Raw genomic sequence first — 8,908 nt, 5'->3', positions numbered from 1 at the left:
CAAACTGCAGCAGGAGGATGATTTTCATATAAGATGAACTCCGCTTCAGTATTATAGCAGACTTTTTTTCTCAGTTCTCCTGCCCTCTCTACCTTCCCTCCAATTTTAGTCTTGGATTGCTGTAAACTACTCTGTGAAAGAGACTTTTCTAGGTATAGTTATTCTAAAATTAACTGACTGATAATCACTTTGCTTTGAACTATTGAGAATGTAGTTCCTTAGTCAAAGTAGGAAGCTTTGGAATATGTCCAAACTTCAAGCTGAATACAAGACATTAGTAGTCTCAGGATGCAGCTACAGCGTCTGTCAGCTTGGTGGCTTAAATCCATTAGACATACTTATACATCTGCTCGTTTTAATAACACTCTTGCCTGTTTTTTCAGAAGGCTCAAAGACCATTAGTAATGGTCAAAACATAGCTTAAGAAACCCATTCCACATCTGTTCAGGCCAGACAGCTGAAAAATGAGCAACCGAGATGCCATTTCTCTTCCTTGGTTAAGCAATCCAAACGTAAATGATAAAGAGTTTAAGAATGAGTGCTTATGGCTGGTTGAGATACTTTTATTTCTGCTTAAATTTTCGTACACAGACGTTGCACTGCCAATAGATGACTCATTGTCATATAAATCATTCAGTATCAACTTGCTAAAAGGTGTAATAAATCATCTTCTTCCATTCCATGTTGTCCAATTGACACTACTGAAACGTTCCATTGTTTCTAAAACACACGTTTTTATGACGGTTCTTTTAAACAAACTCAGAATTTAAATTAGAGTTTTTCAGCGGATTATTATTATAGCAAATCTTTTCTATCAGGTGTAGCACACAGCTAAGTGAGTCCAACTAAGTTATTTGAAGTAGATAATGATGGGCAATCTAGGTATAGTTCTCAAACCTTATGCAAAGTTAAGATTTTGGTTTACTTTCATTAAAGAAGAGAAATAGGAAAAGCTCAAGGATAGAACTGGTGTGACTCTGGAAGATAAACAAATTAGCACAGAGATTATAATCTCTGTGTTGCTCCTGTTGTTTCTTTCAGTGTTTGGCTAGCATTGCAGCAGCAATGAAGATTCGTATGATGTCTGTTTGGTGAAATAGACTGTCAAAACCTGTAAATGTGCACAAAGAATGTCTATAAATTGAAGACATACTTAATTGAAAAGCTTAAATTTCAATGCATCTTTTCCAAACCTCTACTAAATTTAAAGGATTGTATGCATACAGCACAATTTGCATGGGTATAAATAATAGGATGATCTCCTAAACAGAGACTCTAGTGTAAAGGTGGAAGAAACTGCTGAATGCAATCTCCATTGTCTTTGGTTTTATGGAATAGGACTGGGACAGGACTTTGACTGTCCCACCCGTTGTCCTTAGATGATTTGACCACAAAGTGTAGTTCTACAGCAGATATCCAGCAGATTTTTGAGGGCCTGGTTTTAGTAAAAATACTTGAAGAAACCTGCAGCAGTAAAATTTATCTCTGTATTCAATGCTGTTTTCTTAAAATCATAGAAACTGTCATTTCACTTTCTTTAGTTGTGTTTGTTTGTTGGTTGTTTTTTTTTTTTTTTTTTCATAAAATGAGTGATATTTCAGTTTATTCTCTGACATGAAATGTTTGAAATAGAAAGAATCAATTATTTTAATGTTGGAGATGTAGACGTGATCAGAATGTAGCAATGAAGATCCCATTGTAAAGTTAACACATCTGTGATAATGACTTCAGTGGTTAATTTTGATCATCAATATCTCTGATTTTGTCTGCTCACAAATGTCATGGCCTTCTTCAATTTTCATTTTATTGCTGGTGGCAGGGAGCTAGAGCCTACTACTGAAGCAGAGGACTGTGCCTGTAGATTTCAATGTACTGATATCAGAGCAGTCCTCTCTCCATCCTCCTAACCCTCTGACATCTCTCTTCTACATCTCACTCCAAAAAATTCTCTGTATTTTCAGAAATAACTTATTTTAATTCTGTCCAGTTGACAGGGAAAGTGGTACATGGGTTTTGGTCTGGACAGTTGTCTGACTGGTGGCCCATCAGCTGCACAGGACCTATATTTTTGCTGCTTAGCTGCTAACTTATCCCTTCTAGCCAGTGAGTAGAACAAACAGCCCTATTGCCTTTTTAGTATTTTGTAGATTCTGAAAAGCGTGCATTGTGTCTTAGCAGCTTTAGCAGCCTTATGCTCTCTTCTGCTAATCTTTGGTTACAGCTAATTCTTATGTTTGCTTATCATTAAAGAGAGGCCAGGATTAAAATATATTATCTCAGAGTGATTTTTTAAAATTACGAGATTTTCTTGTTTAGGTCATATTATTGCAGTAGAATCTTTACTATTGGGCTTCTTGTGATTAATTCACCTGAAAAATGGATCCAAACTATTATGTCATTTCCTTTTATGAGAGACCTATATTTTAGGTATGATTTGGTATGCTTGTGTGCCATCAGCATCATCTCAATCAATTTCCAAAGATGAAGCTACTTTACTTCTGAAACTCCTTGAAGCCAGCTGGGGTTAGCTTTTGTCTTTGGAAAACCTAGTGGTATGTGGTTTAATAATGGCTCCTGCTCTTGAAGAAAGTGCAGAACAGAGATCTGGGAGCTGATCTCCATTATATTTGAAGAACAAGGAGTTCACACTTTCTTTTAGGTAATTTTCCCTCAAAAAAACCCTAGATTTGATCAACTTTTCTGCCTTCTAGGCTCTGAGTTGAACAAAAAGAGAAGCAACAGCAGACAGGACAAGAACAGTACAGCCCACTGATATATTTACTGTGCTTGATGCATCACTGAGTCTTTCAAGTTTGTTATCAGAAATATCATGGAAGCTGTTGAAATCTGAGGCATCTCTAAAGCCAGATCTTCAACTGTGCTATGTGTAAAGCTGTGTTGTTGTATCAGCTTTGATATTCACAATGAGTAGGGTGGGATTGTTCCTAAGAAGTCTTGGAATTATTTGCCAAGCAGATGGAACTCCTTGTTTGACTCTAAGATCACCATAAATTTATTAAGAATTACACATCTGTCTGAAAAACAAAGTTCTGTTGCAATGAAATTACTTAAATTGAACTCTTCTTGAAGTAAGAAAGGAATTAAAAAAAAAAAAAAAAAAGGTAACCAGTTATTTTAGCTTTTCTAAAACACCTGCTCTAGAGAACTACCCCAAAAAAATCCCACTGGCTTAAGAATATGTGTATAGCCCAGGATTCTGCCTCTGATTGTCACTACAAGTAGATGCTTAGGGAAAGCATAAGATTCAAGGCAAGTAGAATAATACACCCTAGTATGTCCTGTCAGCTCCTCACACTGTGGTTGAAGACACCCCAATGCCAGAGGTCCCATCTATACCTTTGTGCTTAATGATTTTTGATGGGTTTAATGGCAAAATGATTTTTAATAATTTTTATTTTAACCATTTATAAATGCCTGTGACTTCCAGTATCCAGAGGCAGTAAATTCAGCAATTTAGTTACTCATTTAAAAAATGCAAAATGTGCTTTTGGTTCCATGTAAACAGTATCTGATACTTTTACTTAATAACCCTTAGATGCAAAGGAAGGAGCAAACAACTGTGTAAATTTCTCTACTGCCCATACTTTGATGGATTTCTCTTACTCCTTCTGTCACCTCTTCTAAAGAGTTTAATCTCTAATGTGGAAGCTTTTGATCACCATTCTAGCTGTACTATACCCTGTTAGGGACAAGAGAGGTGTCTATTTCAAGTTACGTGAAAAGTATCTTTCATTTATACAAGACACTAGAATATTACTTTTCTGCTTTTGACATGAATTCTGATTGACTGGCATCATGACTTCTTTTTGATGGTATAATCCATGAAGATTTGCAATGTACTGTATGAATAATTTGTGCATTAAAATGATACTTAATATCCTGCAGACAGAGGGAATAACTTTTGTAGACATCTTCCAGATAGCGCTGATCAGGTAGTAATTCCCCTTGCAGATAGCTCTATGCCTAAGTGTGGACTTAAAAGTTTAATACTTAATATTTTTTTCAAAAATCCTATACCAGAGAACTTTTTTCTTTATCTGTTTGGCTTAGACCTGACGTTGTTAAGGACTTTGTTTCAAAGAAATGCATGAAGTTTAATTTTAATTAATAGCTGCAAACAGAACAAATAAGCACTAATTTAACAAGTTTTATTTAAAGGTCAGCAAGGACATTGAATTACTTGACCATGTCCAAAGAAGGGCAATGAAGCTGGTGCAGGATCTGGAGCACAGGTCGTACAGGGAGCGGCTGAGGGAACTGGGGGTGTTTAGTCTGGAGAAGAGGAGGCTGAGGGGAGACCTCATCGCCCTCTACAGCTACCTGAAAGGAGGCTGCAGAGAGCTGGGGATGAGTCTCTTGAACCAAGTAACAAGGGACAGGACAAGAGGGAATGGCCTCAAGTTGCACCAGGGAAGGTTTAGACTGGATATCAGGAAGCATTTCTTTCCAGAAGGGGTTGTTAGGCGTTGGAATGGGCTGCCCAGGGAGGTGGTGAAGTCCCCATCCCTGGAGGTGTTTAAGGGTTGGGTTGACACAGCGCTGAGGGATGTGGTGTAGTTGGGAACTGTCAGTGCTAGGTTAATGGTTGGACTGGATGATCTTCATGGTCTTTTCCAACCTAGATGATTCTAAAAAGTTTAAAAATAGGTGAAACAAATAGGACTTAGTCTTAAAAATAGCTGTCTTGAAATACTTTGAATCAAATTACTTAGTAGTAATTTGTAGTGAAAGAGTTTCAGAAAAATCTTTATTATTAACAACTGTTTTATTAATTCCTGATCAAGGATTACTAATTCCTGTTCCCCCCAAAAGTCTGACATGCTTTGTATGAACCTTCAAATACCTTTTATACAACTTTAACTCTGTAAGTGACTGTACATACTGCAAATCATATGAAAATAGGATTTTTTTTTCTTGAAATGTCCTGTACTATACTCTTGCTTTAATTCCACTACAGCTGGAGTTAGGAAGTACATAGATGAGCTGAATATCTAAAGGGATGGATCCATTCTAGTGACATGGTTTAGAATCCTAGAATATTTGAGACCAAAAGGTTTGATTCACATCTATGAAGCTGGATATGCTTTCTCCATTTCTGCATGTGTATATTTCTACTTGAAATGGTTCATGGAGGGAAAAGTAAAAAGGTAAGAGATGCCTTTGCATTTCGTCGCTCCAAGCAGTAAGGAAAACGTTGATTCTCTTGATTTCTCATGTTCTCTTGCTCTAACAGCGTATAGTTACAGCTTTTGACTACATGTTCATACTACAGAACCCTAGATCTTGTTAGGTCAAAGAATGCTGGCCTCCCAGCAAGGAATATTTGGGGATGCTGGCCTCCCAGCAGTTGTCTGTGTGATCTCTGAACTTCTGCCCAACACCCTTGTTTGGTAAGCCAACAGAGCAAGGCCCAGCTACAGAGCTGCCTTCCTCCCTTGTACTTCTGGGCTCTGATATTAGGTTGACAAAAGAGGGAAACGTTCCTGGCTGGTGTGCTGATTGGCCAGCAAAGCCCAGGAGCAACATGGGGAAGGAACAGTTTTGCTTTATCTCATTTTGTCTGGTCTCTGAAAGCTGGATGTTGAATTGTGATTGAGTTTCATCCCACTTACGGTGTTTTTAACAGAGATGACCTGGTTGTGATTCTAGGTCCTTGTGGCTTTAAAGACAAAGTTGGTGTAGGTGGATTATGGTTTAAACAATATGAATACCTCTGTGGTCAGGTCAGATCGATCTGATTTTTATGGTCAGTAGAAAGTGTTGGGTTTTTGTTTGTTGGGGTTTTGTTTGTTTTATTTTAAATGCAGCTTATGGAACATGTGTGAGAACTTCATAACATCTTTCTGTTGTGAATACTTTTTAGAGTATACTTGGAAAGACTAGAAAACTGCTTTTTTTTTTTGTCTTGAATGACGTTTCTTTTTAATGATCATTTAAGCATCTCCTTTACTTACTGTAACATTGTTATAATTTAAAAATCTAACCCACTATTTTCTGCTATGAGAAAAAGATGAACACTGTAACGTGACAGCATTTTCAAGTGTTTGTATCAGTTGACTCAAGGTAGGAGTGAGACTGAACTGATCCTGTTTAGAAGGAAATGCTCTAAAGAAGTTTTGCCTGTTATATCTTTATATAGAGTGCAACTACTGGTAGATTATGTTGGTCTTAAATTGTTAAGAGACTGCTGAATTCTTCACTGGCATTAGATGAGGGTGGTGGTGGTGTAGAAAATACCATTATTTATAGGTGGCCACAACATGGAGCACCAAACTGCTGGTTATCAACGACTTTTGTACGTATGGTGGGGGAGACAGAAGGGAAGAGATGAAGAGAGTGTACTGGCTCATAGGGGAAAGCTGTTTTCTGAGAAAGAGAATGTTCTTTATGGCTTGTTCTCTTGAACACCTGTTCTATGATTGTAACTGATTTAGTTCCAGCAGGTCTTTCTACTGAGAAATGAAAAGTACAGAGAGAAGAGTCTATACAGTTTTATTTCCAATTAGAGAAGAATTTTATTTTCTTAAGAATGATTACAATCAGCATCTTCAATACCAGTTGCTGATTGCCTTTTAATGAGAATTGTGTTCCTGTGTAGTACTTTGGTAGAGATGTTCCCAGCTCCAGAAGTAAAGTTAGTAGTTAGATTACTGCCATGTCACATATAGGTGCATGAACTGACTTCTTGACTGTACTGCATATGAGAGATGAATTAAGCAAAATTGATGCTGCCTGTTAGAGGCTATATTTTTCCAGATGTTCCCCTTTTGGATCTCACATATTTACTTTGGACCTGGACATAAAAATATTGCAAGTTTTTTTTCCTTCTCTTTCTGCACTGTATGATGAATATGTTCTCACTCAAAGTGTAGGTGGTCCTGAAAGGATGCTTTGGCTTATGCCTCACAAGTTCTTGCCTTCCTGTAATATGTGGTGTGGATGGGTTTTGTTTGTTTCTTTGTTTGCTTTTAACACAGTTGTGGAGGTTCAGTCCAGTTGTCTGGCAAATAGTCCTCAGTGGTAAATTCTCAAGACTGTAGATCAGTAAACCTAGGAAAGGGGTGTTGTCTCCATATATGAACAATGGCTCTATGACTGGACTTAGAGGTTTTAACTGTAGCATTGATATGATTTAATAGAAAATAAATGTGGCTTCTCATTACAGGTGTATCTTTTAATTTCTATTACCACTTTATATGGTGTCTTATAAGAGTCTGTTCCCAGAATCTTTAACCAGATGATAGTGATTAAAGACTCTTTCTGAAGAGGTGGTAGAAAGACTTTTTTTCTTCTCATTGAAGTCCTCACCTCTGTGCACATTAAAGAAATTAAGACAGCAAAGCGCGCTTTATAAGGGTAGTTATTTTGTTGCCGTGGAGATAGAAGGACCTAGGGTTACTACTTGCTCTGTTTGGCAAACAGAGGCAGCTAACACAAATACAACAGTTGTTGCAGCAGTTATCCCAGGACAGACACTGGGACCCAGAAACACTGATCAAGACTGCATGGAACTGTAGTGATGTGCCATGGCTTCTGGTGTCACCTGAAGCCACTGTCCCAGGCACATCAGAGGTCTCAATGCAGATAGGGTCCAGAAGAAGCAGCTGAGTGTGGGGACGAGGGAAGTACTGGGTCCCTCTTCAAGGTGCTGGAGGTGAGCAGCGCTAATAGTGGAGTTGCAGTGCTGGACTTCAGGACAGCAGATGTGAGTTTGTTCAGTAAAGAAGAGCACAAAGTCCTGTACCTTTGATGGAATAACCCTATGTGCTAGTACAGGCCAGACAGCTGGAAAGAGGCTTTGAAGGATTGGGGGTATTGGTGGAAAACAAGTTGAACATGAGCTAGCAATTTGCCCTTGATTGAGGGAAGTGGTTCTTCCTATCTCTGTGATATTTGTGAGGCTGTATCTGGAGTACTGTGCCCAATTTTGGGCAACAAGACAGGCAGTGGCATACTGGAGCAAGTCCAGTGGATGTCTACAAGCATATGGCAAAGGAGCCTAAGAGGAGAGGTTGAAAGCTCATAGGAATAGAAGGCAAAACGTAGATTTTATTGATGTCTACAACCACCTGTAGAAGGATGCAGAGAAGATGAAGCTGGATTATTCTCAATGGTTGATAGTACAAGAAGCAGAAGATGCAATCTACAACATGGAAAATTCCAAGTAGAAAAAAAAAATTCACCATGATGGTGGTCAAACACTGTAGCATTGTTGCCCAGTGAGGCTGTAGTATCTTAATCTTGGAGGTAATCAGAACAATAGGAGGGCCCTGAGTAACTTGATTTGAGCAGGACATGAGTTTGACTAGATGATCTCCAGATATCCCTTCCAACCTTGATAATTCTGTGATTCTGAAAAATATCTGAAGGAAGTGTTTTGGGTGAATGTATTTGATCACATTGTCTCTTAGACCCTTACTAGGTGATACAGATGTCTGAAGTTTTAGATCCTTGGTATCTTGCTAATATATGTACTGTAATTAAAACTAGTATAAATGTATTGAAAAGTTTCATCACTACAGTTGTCATTATTGCCATTTTATTTTAAACTTGATGCTCAAAACTAATGTGGAAATTAAATTTGGTTTATTTAACTCTGGTTATATTGCTAACAAATAAAGGTGAAAATTTAAATAAAGAACTTATTTTCAAATTTTTTAATTATCTAAAATGTGTGTACACTTCTAAGTTTATACTTTGTGCAATGTTATATATTAAATCTGGGTTTAAGCTCTGAGCTTTGGGTTGGAGAACCACTTGCTGGATTTGTTACTTTCCCTGAGGGATGCCTGTAGCTAGACTTTCTTGTCTAGCTGTTAGTGCAGCTTCACTCAATCATTGCATGCAAAGCAGCTGACCTAGAGACACTCAACTGATCTTGAAATGT

Source organism: Athene noctua, chromosome 2 (assembly GCF_965140245.1).
Source record: "Athene noctua chromosome 2, bAthNoc1.hap1.1, whole genome shotgun sequence".
Classification (NCBI taxonomy): domain Eukaryota; kingdom Metazoa; phylum Chordata; class Aves; order Strigiformes; family Strigidae; genus Athene; species Athene noctua.
This window is presented reverse-complemented; position numbering follows the sequence as displayed.